General features: G+C 39.2%; 2 long non-coding RNA genes across 5 annotated transcripts in view; both read right to left on the reverse strand.

The window, feature by feature from the left end:
* The window catches only part of LOC145442999 (uncharacterized), a 445,110-nt gene that overhangs the window by 295,310 nt on the left and 137,284 nt on the right, over positions 1 to 12,516 (reverse strand). The window lies entirely within an intron of this gene.
* Positions 3,075 to 9,543, reverse strand: LOC145442629 (uncharacterized). 4 transcript variants are annotated; one of them, XR_013916103.1, is made up of 6 exons: positions 9,119 to 9,543; positions 7,753 to 7,850; positions 7,248 to 7,364; positions 7,070 to 7,182; positions 3,988 to 4,144; positions 3,075 to 3,258 (listed from the first exon to the last, which is right to left on the reverse strand). It is a non-coding gene; the product is annotated as an uncharacterized LOC145442629 (long non-coding RNA). The 4 variants fall into 4 exon arrangements; XR_013916102.1 differs by lacking the exon at positions 7,753 to 7,850 and having other exon boundaries at positions 9,119 to 9,529; XR_013916105.1 differs by lacking the exons at positions 3,988 to 4,144; positions 7,753 to 7,850 and having other exon boundaries at positions 9,119 to 9,434.

Below are 12,516 nucleotides of genomic sequence, written 5' to 3' on the forward strand. Positions count from 1 at the left end.
GGAATCACGCCAAACCGCTATCTAAATTATATTCATCGATACTTTCGTGAATTCATACTGGTAACGCCGAATCCACTGCGCGCGAAGCGCGACGAAAATTCTGGGCTTTACTCAACTTTTATGGAAATTAAATGTTGGTACTCCGTGAAAGCAGCCCCGAAATTCCTCAGGCTATCTTCCTGATTGGAAGATTGAACTACTTCTACTTGACAAACTGAAAATAGCGAGAAGTTAGTAAGTAGATCACAAAATATTATGAAGTAGAAGTAGAAGTAGCAAAAATCAGATCTACTTGAGTAAGTACCAGAAGTAGAGGAAAACTACTTGAGTACTTCGAAAAAGTAGAAGTACTTCGTTACTGACCACCTCTGCACATCATCCATTGCCACATCATCACCGAATTGATTGCCGCATCTATATGGTGCACAGCGCCGCATCAACCAGCGCGATGTCGATTGGAAGTATACTGGATGTGTAATGTCTTGTTATTTTCATGGAAACACGGTATTTGATATGTTCCATTGTCATAATGTCCTACACCTGTGAACCAATCTTCAAGTTGCGCATTCAATGTTTAGCTCGGTAATTCCGTTATTAAAGTTGAGTATGCATAGGTACGTGCTACGCTCCCGCAAAGGTCGGTATGGAACTGCGTTAGTTTAAAAGTTGTTCAATCATGAAATGCGTAACAAAATTAGACATAGTGCATTGTCATAATGTCTTACAACTGCGTAGCGAGTTTCAAGGTGGGGAGTCGATTATTAATATGGTAATTCCGTTATTAAAGTTGACTATGTATAGGTACGTGCTACGCTACGGAAAAACAGAATTAGCCAAAAGTCTGTATAGAACTGCGTTGGTTTTAAAGGTGTTACATCATGGAATGCCTGACGAAATTTGGTATGGTGCATTGTTATTATGTCCTACAACTGCATACCAACGTTCAAGGTGAGAATTTAATGTTTAACATGCTAATTCTGTTACTAAAATTGACTATGTATCGGTATATGCTATGTTCACGAAAAACAGATATGCGTAAAAGTCGATATTCGACTGCGATAGTTTCAAAGGTGTTCCATCATTAGATGTGTGATGAAATTTAGCATGGTGCATTGCCATAATATCCTACAACTACGTATCAAGTTCAGAGTTGGGATTCAATGTTAAGCATGGTAATTCCGTTATTAAAGTTAACTATGTATAGGTACATTCTATACGCTCCCGCAAAACAGATGTACGCAAAAAGTCGATGTAGAGCCGCGTTAGTTTTAAAGTTGTTCCATTATGAAATGCGTGAGGAAATTTGGTATGCTACATAATCACAATGTCCTACAACTACGTACCAAGTTGCAAGGTGAGGAGTCACATATTAGCTTGGTAATTCTGTTATTAAAGCTGACTATGTATATGTATACGCTACCGAAAACAGATTTAGGCAAAAGTTGCTATAGAACTGCGTTAATTTTAAAGTTGTTCCATCATGAAATGGTTGATGAAATTTGGTATGCTGCATAATCACAATGCCCTGGAGCTCATTTAGATACGTTTTTAATGTAGTTTCACGTTCTAGTTGTTTTGATGTAAGGAAAAAATCATTCGATAACTCGATACAACTAGTTAACGCGCGTTGATGTAACTTTCCTCATTTGTATGCATAGCCTACGCGCAATTGGTTACCGAATTTTTCGATTAGTTTATATTCCGTATTTTATTTAAAACTGAAACTGTTAAGTACTACTTAAAGTGCTATAAAATGTGAAAAAGTGTACAAGTAGAATTATTACTATGTCATGAATAAGTAGTTTACAAATTCATACGATTTTTCTTTTTGCGTTCCGGGATAAAATGTAATTTTTTCTCTTTTTTATTTTTTATTTTTTCAATAAAATTAGTATTCATTTTACAAAAAACGTCGTGTAAAGATAAAGTACTTGTACATTTCGTAGTGCTCAAGTATAAGTTTTTAATGTATTAACTTGATAAAATTTTCAGAATAGAGATTTTTGCGTAAAGTCTGTCTTGCATTTAGTTGCCAGCTCTGAAAGAAAGCAAAGTTTGTGGTATTTGCGCAACATCGAAAATCGATAAAGTAGTCTAAAACCTAGATACTTTTTACGTGGAGGGAGTACATAGCGAAGTACTTGTACATTTTGGAGTACTCAAGTATAGGTTTGGCCTGCTTGCGGTATACTTAATGAATCATTCCTGTGTCATAAACACTTGAGTAGTTGGTGCGTGTAGACAAAAACCTACTTGAGTACATAATTTTTATTTTCCATTAAAATTAGTATTCATTTTACAAAAACGTCGTGTAAAGTTAAAGTACTTGTACATTTCGGAGTACTGAAGTATAGGTTTTGTTAGCTTATTATATGCTCAGTATATTATATGTCGAGAATTGTGGAGCATTTATGCGGGTCTCCGGGGTGCTCTTCATTGAGTGTCCGTGTTGGGCGATAAGTTTAATTCGCAAAATTAGTGTGTTCAAATCAGGCCTGTCGCCAATATAGTGATGTCGCATTAGCCCTAAATACACATAATAGAATATCAAGGAAAAGTATCATCTAACGTATAATGAATGTTATTTATTTCTCGGAAGCAAGTTATTATCAAAACATAGTGTTCAAAATTATCGCAGAGCAATACCGATTTTGCGTAAATTCCGTTACGCGTCTGACTACGTTACTAGGGATTATATAGTTAGTTAGGAAATTAGGAGTCCTATCTTCCCAATCGGTATGGAACAACATCAAAAGCATCACAAAGCAATATCGACTTTTGCGTGACCCAGCAAACACGAAACAGCCCATTGAGGTTAAAAAAACGTTTTTATTTGGTTCATATTAAAGACTAGCAGGATAGTTTTAAGTCGGTTTTTGTGTCGACGCGTTTTAACGCGTTCTTCACGCAAATCGGGATCGTTAATAAAACGTAGATAAAACTGTGTATCTACAATGCTTTAGAACGTACAATCGATGGTCAGAAAAACATCCTGAGATACTAACATCCCTGTATTCCCATATTTAGGCATACCTGAGGGTGACTGCGGACACATACACGTATCACAGTACACATTGCCTTTGATGAACTTATAATTCATACAGAAAACAGTGTCAACGAAACTCAAAGAAAATAATTCAGAACGAAACGATGTCAAAGAAGCGAATGAAAAAATAATCAAGCCAACTAATTATGTGTCTTCTTCATCTTCTGATGACGAGGATAAGACGCTGCTTTCTGCCTTTTCCCCATAGAACCCTACAGAGAAACAACAACATTGAATGTTAAAGACATGCTCGATCCTGTTTAGATAGCTCTTAGTACTACGCAGTGTTGGGATGACTCAAGTCACTTTGCAAAAATGACTTGACTCGACTCGGCGCTCGAGATATATGGATTGACTCGTGACTCGGAGTAAAATTCACGAGTCAATTTCAAGTAATCAAGTAAACGGTGTCAATTAAATCACCCTATATCTTATGTACGTTCGGATTTTTTGCGATATGCCGGTATCACTTGTGAGAGCAAACAGCCATTCACTGATCGCACCTTTCACTGATCCTGTTGTTACATCATAATTTAATTGACCGCAAACGAAACGGTCACAGCTTATGCTTGCGTTGTCGTCGTAGTAGTAGTTTATTCTGTTAGCAAGGTATCTTTGTTTCTCAGACAGCACAGTGGTTAAATTGCGCGGTGCTATCTTTTACCAACTCTCCTGTATAATTTAAATCGAACGAATATTGTCTATGCGTCCCTATTCTCACGGAAGGGTAGTATATTGTCCCTTATCAATTTATTGCAACTTCTCGAGGCTTCGTATTCGATCCTCTATTTCGGCTGATAATAGAACGTAGCGTGTAGCTATAAAGTTACTCACATATGCTATTAGCAGTTCTACGTGTGAGTGATAAAACGCCTTTTGCATTTATATTTAACTTTATATTATTTGATTGAAGATAAATGACCGATTAATCCGTCTTTTACCCAGCAAAATGGAATGCGAGAACGTGTCGTCCGACATCCGACTTCGCGCCTGCACTCGCGAAGAGATCGTCGGCGATGAAACCTTTGCACAAAGTGATAGACGCGCTTTCACTGAACTCTTCGATATTGATATGTCCAAGCGTTGATTAATCATGTCCTGGTCAAATAAGCCCAGCGGTATACAGCGACGGCCCACAATATATGCAACTGACATTATTTCATTGACCTAATTGTTTCGTGAACTTTGAAAAAATTTGAAAAGGTTGGCCACCCCTGCACAAACCATAATAGACTTTTGAAAACGATTGGCCACCCCTGCACTAACCATAATAGACTTGCAATGTTAAATTACATAACATTCTGTTGAATAACATTACATCGTATTACATTTGAATAACTGAACCATGACACTGAATTGGTTAATCGATTGAATAATGATTGACAAAAATTTATTGATACCGTACATCAGGGGTGGCCAACCTTTTCGGCCAACGGGCCACATGAGATTTCCAAACCATTGCGTGGGCCACTTGAATGTTGATGTGCTTTTTTAGTCGTTCGATAGGAACGAACCGGATTATAGGTAACGGTAAAAAAGGACTCATATTACCACACATCAAAATCGTTAACAATTATGTCATGAAAACATGTCCTGGTCGCGCAAAGCGCGAAAATATTATTAAAGTTAATGAAAGAATTAGGTCAATAAAACATTGTCAGTTGCATATATTGTGGGTCGACGCTGTAAACTGCTGGGCTCATTTGGCCAGGACATGATTAATCAACGCTTGGACGTATCAATATCGAAGAGTTCAGTGAAAGTGCGTCTATCACTTTGTGCAAAGGTTTCATTGCCGACGATCTTTTCGCGAGTGCAGACGCGAAGTCGTATGTCGGACGACACGTTCTCGCATAATTGCCAATATAGCTAATATCAATTCCGTAAATAAGACGTTTCAGGAGGAGACACCAATACTAAAAGCAAGAAATCGATTGGCAATAAATCGAGCGCAGCGCTAAAAAAATATCAAGACAAATAAATCCTTTACGAGATATTCTACTTTATGGTCATATACAAAGATGGCTCCTGGCTACGCCAACATGTCGGAACTGATATTTTAGTCATCAACAGCCTAAAGTCCGCGGTCAGGCTAACATTCGCACACGCTGCGCACACACGACAGTCCTGCTGGAGACGCGATAGTTCAGGCTGGTAACATAGTGTAGCCAGAATACCCTGCATGCCGCCAAACAATGTGTTGGGGTCGCTAATATTCTGGCTGCTCGTTTTAATATTTTTGATATGACGATAAAGGGGTGGTGGCGAAAATTTTAGCTATTGTCAAGGTAGCTTGTCAAAAAAGTTCGAGAACCACTGAGCTAGCTCAACATTTACATGGGGTGTAAGGTAGGCTACTGAACACATATAGATAGGTTCGAAGGTAAACATAAATGTTGCTCACTATATATGATCTTGTACAACGCGAGCTTGTTAAAAGCCTCCTTCCCAGATTTTCCAACACGGCTGTAACTGCTCCACACACGGGTAGTAGCGACCTTTTTCATGATGGATCTGACAGATTGGCCAATTGTGTCGCCTCCAACTGAGCTGAATCCAGCTATCTGAAATCATAATATACAAACAGAATTATTCAAGTGCAACGATCATACCCGACAAGGACTTCACAAAAAGACTTGGACAATTAGAAATATTTTAGCTTTTCCTGATTAGATTGGAATTACAGTTAGATATATTTCCGAATCAGAGTAGAATAAGGATTATAGCTACACAGCAGTTGTCTGCAAATTAGATTTAAATTAGAATTATAGCTACAGTTTGTATACAAATTAGATTAAAATGACTAAATTCGAGAAAACTCGGACATCGCATCAAGTTCGAAATCATGGTCCATTCTTATTAAGGACATGAGAATAGCAAATGTCTGTACCGTACAGCAAGCTTGGCTTGTTTCACACAATAGGCCTACAGTCGCCTTTACAGGAAAACCAGGAATTGGATTAGAAGTAAAACAAAAATGCATAATCATGCATCCAAGCCTCTTGCTTTGAGTCTGGAGTTTTAACTAGGATTGCAGAAAAGTTGTGAGAAGACTGCTAACGTTACGTCACTGCTATTTCAATGCAATGTGCTGTGTAACTTTCCAGTTGACCGAACAGTAGCTATAGATATAGGTATTGATAACTAATCTACGGATAGATGTGCAACACGTGGCTGACGGTTGAATGCTGAAATTGATGTCAGTTTCAAATTATTGTTTTTTTTCAAAATAAGCTATTCGCCTGTGTGCAACAACACTATTCCGCACTAGCAGAAACGGCTTCGTCGTTGTACTAACGCATGGTGTATCATATCTGTTTGTAAAAGGGTAATGTATTGCATCTTATCAATTTATTTCTCTATTCTCTATTTTGGCTGGTAAAGTTACCAGTTCTAGAAGTTCTATAAACTGAGGCGGTGCAATTACTTACGCAGTTTAACAGTTCTGCGTATATGTGAGCGATACAGCGTCTTCTTGCGCGTATATTTAACTCTATATTCGTTCATTGGCTCAGAGTCAATTACCGCTCAATTTGTTTTAGACAGCTAGCAAAATGCAATGACATAATCATGCCTCATACGACGAAAAGGCACCTTGACTTGAATTTTGACTCAACTCGAGTCACATACAAAAATCGAGTGATTTGACTCGAGTCACCTTCGAAAATCGATTAACCTGACTTGACGCGAGTCAAAATATACAATATGGCGGTATCGTATCTACAGGGGTTCTTAAATACTTTTGGTCATGAAACTAAAATGCGGATATTCGACCCCCACATTGTTTTCAGAATATTAAAATGAATCTAGTGCACATAACTATCCCCGCAAAGCATGAAAATATAGTCTCAAGTTACTGAAGATACCTCATTACTCTAAAGAACCCTATTGAGGGATTCTGGGTACATCAGTTGCAGTTATTGCTTCACATCCACGAATCAAACATCGATACTTGGTTTGAGATTGAGTTTTTGATATCATTATAATTATCAAAGTCAGTCCGGTTAAAAATTCTAGACATACCGAGGGAATACTACGAAAGTATGTAAATCCACTTTTGCGATCGTCTCAGTGTGATATTGTGACAGTCCGGTCTGCCAAGTGGGAAGTTGCTTCTGCGTTGGATGAACTTTAAACTGCAATTGTATATCATGTTTTGCTAGCCATAAGTCAGAAGTATTAGAAATATTCAGCCTCATACCTGCGGTACAATCTTTTTGTAGAACAGTTTAATTCACTTTCCGGTCAAGAAGTATACCAATTTTGCCAGCTCTTACGCATCTGCTTGCTCTTCCGAAAAAAATCAGTGCTGCTGTTTCTGAAATCGAAAGCAGTAGGTGGTAATCTTAGCGCTGGCAACTCGAGCTCAAAATTTTGTTTAACCGGTCTCAATCGAAAGCTACTGTCACATTGATTTCGAAAATATAAATTAAAATTTGGTCCGGCCACTGGAACCCCCCGAAAATAACCCTCAATGTCCGAATCTACATTGTTTATAACAATTGTATCGCCCGTAGACAATAGTCGAATAAAGTCTCTTTTCGACTGTGACGCCAACAAGCGTCTCGGCAAAGTCGAGCTGTGTTCCCCATGATTGTCAGAGTATTTTGCGACATATAATTCAATGTGACCCGAATACGTCGAGTAGTTTTTGCATTTCGCATCATCGCGCATCCACGAATTTTGATTATACAAATGCAGCCTACCTACGCATATCACTGCGGAATTCGATATAGATGCGTACTTCCTTGCACGTAGCAGATGAATCCATTCGGCTCTTTGTGGGTCATAAATTTCATCGGAACTGACAATATTATAACATAGTTCTAATGTGAATGAGACACCAGTGCGATAACACACTAGGTGTTCTCTGCGCATAACAGGCTAATTAACGAAACAGTGTTTATAGTGCATCATAGATAGATAAATTGTACCTATAATTGGGATGTTTGGCAGTTTGAAATCATACATTTGCGATATCTGCGACGCCGATCAAAACATGGCGGCCAAAAACCACTTAGATCACACACCACTGTTTATGACATTTTTGGTTTGGTTGGGATGCCGTTTAGGACTTAGCTGAATGAATTATGAGAATGAGCCGTTTTGTTAATCAGTCGGTTAATCGCAGAGAATAACTGGTGTGTTCTCATTTCTATTTGTCCAAATTTTTATATGCGCGACAAAAAATATGAAAGTAGGCTACTTGCATTTTAGGACGTATTCGCGTTTACAGCGATTGATGCGATGCAACCAACTCAAAGTAGCTGCAACCAATGTTCCCTCCAATTTTTCAAGAGTCTGCACGCACTCAACTTGGACAACAGTGCGTAGCGACTAAAAAAAGGTCATCACTTTGATGTTTTGTGCGCAGCTTAAATTTTCTGTGCCCAGATACGGTGTCAGCATATCGCAATTGCACACTTGAGCAGCTTACAGGGAACATTGGTTGCAACACCTATAACTACGTTCCAATATTGCCAATTCAAATAAAATTTAGGAACCATCAAGACCCGAATGGAACTATATAATTGTTTTGTAAATTGGCCAGCTAGCTTCAAATAAGTACACGTTGATGTTGATAGTAAATTCTACATTATGCGTTGGCTTCAGTGCTATCATTTGTATTCTCAAATTTGTAAATGCGCTACGACGCGAAATACTAAAACTACTCGAATAGGACGTATATTGGCATCACATCAATCTCTAGCAACATACTCAGAGGGTCACGGCCTCACCGGGAGCACGGCTTGACTTCGCCGAGACGCTCAATGGCATGGCGTCACAATCGGTACCGTGCGTACCAAATGTTAATCGGCATTCAGCTCGGGCGCCCCTATTGTTCAGTAAAATGAAAATTTCCAACTTTGTGGGAGATTTTAGGGGGTTTCAGTGCCCGGACGAGATTTTAATTAGTATTTTAGGAATCAGTGAAAAAGTAGTTGGTACAGCTGGTCGCCAGCGCTAAGATTATACCCAGTAGGCCGTGTCATATAATCTCCTACATGTTACGGTATGTTATCATAATATGATACGAAAATGACTCATATAAGCATAATTTTAGAAACTTACGTGGATAACTGCAGACGACCAAGCCATTGAGCAACCCATATAGTATGCAGTCCGGTACGGTGATTGTCCCTGATAACATGCTACATTATAATGTTATAAATAGCTGAAAATGCTTGTATTATTATTATTACAGCCACCGAAATAGACGTAATTTTCGAACTGTTTGCAGCAAGTCAAACAGCTCTCGGAGTCATAAACTACAGGGTATTCCTTCAAAATAGCATATTACTCGCTCAACTATGTACCGTACACCTAGTTTTTACCCACATCCGGTACCAGTCGCAATTCCAGCTTCCAGAATTAAACATACACAACTACAACCACATTCCGAAACAGTCATCCCGCGAACGAAGCGCGAAGCGCAGTTCAAATTTCCAGAATAATCTAGAAGTCACGCTCGGATAACCACGTACAGTTAAGTGCAGCCATTCGACTTATTTAGTTATATATACTCGGAATAAAACTGGAATTCATGCTCAGCTAGCGAAACAGACGAGACTCACGAGACAATGAATATAGGCTGTATATAATGATGACGGTAAATCAGAAAATAAGGTTTTCGACCAAGTAACAAGAATTTATACTGATGGCAGCACTCTATCAAAACGCAACGGTATCTACAGGTTCCAAATAGCTTCCCACATCAGAATACTTACCACCAAATTGGAATTCATACAGAATAATTTGATCCTCAAGATCATTTTTCCTACGTATTTTAAACATACCTCTGAAACATAAAAATCGAAACCCTAAAATAACCATTCGAAACCATCCCGAAAGGTTTTTTTACGGTTCTGTGTTTGCTGGGGAATTCTGTTATGCGTTTTACTACGGTAGTATGCGCACCTGCTTACAGATGTCCAGACGTGAACTTTCTACTATATTCGCTCCTAACATTATAGCAGCACCCGACGCAGCTTACATTATTACGTTATAAGACGACGGCGGCGTTTCACTGTCAGTTTAATCACCTTATTCTAGTGACATGAAAAGGACTGAATCGTATGAAATGTGGTCACTTCAAGAATCACGATTTTTCATTAAGTAGTTATGTTTCTAGGCTACTTTTACTTCTATTTCACGGGTTTTCATAGAAATCTGCTTACTTTTATAACTTTATATTTTGTGAAGAGAGTAGTTTAAGGTTATGTTTGTCTAACCTTGGCGAGTGCTATTGTCACACTCGATCACCATCTTCAAATCATGGCTATCTCAATGATGTTGACTAAATTTTCGGCTTCAGAACGTGTTAATTAGACCTAATCGTTTTAACGCTGGGGTTCGCGTACAGGCATCGATAGAGTTTGTATAAATAAAGCCCTGCGAATCGCACGCCTACGGCTATAGTTCGTTCGATTATTTTCACCTTGGGATTCGCGTATATGCTACTAAGCTGTTACGACTTTAGAAAATTCTACAATACTATTCAGAACGCGCACATGCGAGTGATTTGTTTCCGTAGCTCGGAACTGGAGAATCGCTTGCCTGCGTCTAATGAAAATAAGTCGTAAAATGTGGAGGCTGCAGAGACAGTAGCTTGTATACATAAAATCAAGTTTAAAATTATGGACGGATGAGTTATCTCTGACCAATAGAGTAATATAACCGCCTATAGTTTAGTGGGGTATTGCTATAATGTATATCCAAACAATCGTTGCCGACTCTGAATGTTACCTAGATCCTTATCACAAAAAAAATCATGCATCAGAAGCGTAGGGGTTCATATTATCAAGTCGCAGCGCTCAAAATCGCATTTTATATTAAGTAATTAGTGATGATGTGTAGAATTTTGATATTAATAATATTATCCGGAGAATATAACCTTACATAGACATCATAGTTTTCGTATTTATGTATAATCTGAATAGGAATTTAAATACATAGTCCTAAATACACATAATAGAAAATCTGTCGATTCTAGCCAAGGTAAGTTTTGACGCAGCAATCATAAGTCGTAAAATGTGGAAACTGCAGAAACCGTAACTTGTACACATAAAATCAAGTTTAAAAAATATGGACGGATGATATTAGTCCTAAATACACATAATACAATATCTGAGAAAAGTATCAAGATGCGGCAATCAATGCAGCGATGATATAGCAATGGATGGATGATGTGGCAATAGGTGTGCTATAGGTGCGGCAATGGGCGGATGATGTGGCAATGTAGGCGTGGCAATTAAGGCGACGTGGCCTTCTGTGATTGGTCTGCGTATAACCCAGCTACCCTCACTACTCAGGTGTCGGGAAGAAGGCCATTACTACAAAGAAGAGTTGATCAAACGGAGGATATGGGGTATGCGATATCGTCCAAGCCCGGGCTGGTGTTTCCTCGAGACGAAATGGCTGATTTCAGTTCGGCCATGGAAAAAGGACCGTCAATGATATCATTGTTAGGTGCTGAGAGACAGGTGATTCGGGAGGTTATTTGATCCTCAACCGCTTCCTTCCTTGTTCGGAATGCAGACGTGTAATTGCTATCACTGCTAACCGACGAAAAGTGCAAGGCTAGAGCGTCAGCCTTCGACCTGTCGTCACTACCCGTAACGACGCCACCAATAGTGATAGGAGGTATGATATTGTAGGAACGGACACCAGAAAAGGAGCGAACTACCTTCCAAACTTTGGAGTAATTGCTGGAATCATTCAGAGAAGAACAAAGTTTTCCCAACTTTCCCTTTTAGAAGAAAGTATCTTTTTCCGGCATTCCGACCGCAAGCGCTTATATTGGATGACATCATTTATGAAGAAAGTCCGTTTCATTTTGAGGAAAGCAGCTCTCTTGCGTCTTACAGCTCTATTGCAAGACGCATTCCACCATGGCACAGAAGGTTTTCGGTTCGAGAAATGAGACTTCGGAATTGATGAATGCGCCGCGTCCATTATGCATTCTGAGAGAGTCTTGTTCAAAAAGTTTACATCTTCATAGCCCGAAGATTCCAAGCTCCTGTCGATTTTTCTCTCAAAGGCCGCCCAATCCGCTCTGCGAAAATTCCACGAGTTTTTTCTGTTTGTTTCATTTGAAAACTTCTCCTTGAAGGTAGTTATTACAAGAAAGTGGTCGCTTCCCAGTAACCGATCCGTGACGTCGGTGCGGCCCTTCGAAGATACGTCGGCTGACGCGATAGATAAATCAAGTAGCGAGTAGCGGTTTATGGCGTTGGAGGCAATATTAAGATGGGTTGGCGAGCTGCTGCCAACCCAATTCATTTTGGTCGAAAGCGCCAAATAGGAGGCGGCCCCGTCGGTTATTACGTTGCCCCCAGGAAAGATGGTGGGCATTAAAATCCCCGAAGATTATTGCACGATGTGACAGCGATTCAAGGAAAACAAAAGCGCTATCTTCTGAAAATGCGGTAGGGCTCATATAGACGTTGCAGATGCGTAGTTGACCGATG

This window comes from Botryllus schlosseri, chromosome 7 (genome assembly GCF_051294905.1).
Source record: "Botryllus schlosseri isolate E-star chromosome 7, Bs_hap1, whole genome shotgun sequence".
NCBI lineage: Eukaryota > Metazoa > Chordata > Ascidiacea > Stolidobranchia > Styelidae > Botryllus > Botryllus schlosseri.